Below are 815 nucleotides of genomic sequence, written 5' to 3'. Positions count from 1 at the left end.
GAGTCCGCCTGCCGATGTAGGGGACACGGGTTCGTGCCCCAGACCGGGAAGATCCCACATGCCGCGGAGTGGCTGGGTGCGTGAGACATGGCTGCTGCACCTGCGCGTCCGGAGCCTGCGCGTCCGGAGCGCTCCGCAACAGGAGAGGCCACAACAGTGAGAGGCCCCTGTACCGAAAACAAAACAAAAAAACAAACAAACAAAAATCCAGTGTTCACATTTCCACAATTGCTCTAAAGAGCATTTGTTTATACTCTGATTAGGATATAAACAAAGGATTGCAATTGGTTGTTATGTCTCTATAGAAAATCTATAGGTTTCCTCCCCATTTTTTGTTTTAAGAAATGAGGTTGTTATGAAGGGTTTCCCTCAATCTGCATTTTATTGACTGCATCTGCATGTTGTCATTTCTTCCATTCCCAAAGACTTGTTTCTAAAATACGGCCCATGGACCAGCGGCAATCTGCATCACCTGGGAGTTTGTTAGTTTTTTTTTGGGGGGGGGGAGTTTATTAGAAATGCAGAATCTTGGACCCCACTCAAGACCTACTGAATCAGAATCTGCATTTTTAACATTTTTAACACTATCTCCAGGTGATTCACCTCCTGTGAATTGGTAGTGAGAGCTAGAGTTTTGATCTGGTTTAGGTTCACTATTTTGGGGGGCAAGGCTGCTTTGTAGGTGGTGTTGCATTCTTGATTACTTCTCAACCCAGCATGCCCGCTCCTCGTCTGCCAGGACTTGTGCCTCCTTGTCACTCAGGCCTCTGAAAATGCAGGCACGACCAAGGATCTGCCCTCTGCCAGCCTCCACT

The sequence above is a fragment of the Lipotes vexillifer genome, unplaced genomic scaffold, assembly GCF_000442215.2.
Source record: "Lipotes vexillifer unplaced genomic scaffold, Lipotes_vexillifer_v1.1 scaffold1116, whole genome shotgun sequence".
In the NCBI taxonomy this organism is placed as follows: Eukaryota; Metazoa; Chordata; class Mammalia; order Artiodactyla; family Lipotidae; genus Lipotes; species Lipotes vexillifer.
The sequence above is the reverse complement of the archived record's forward strand: the minus strand, read 5'-3'. Positions refer to the sequence as shown.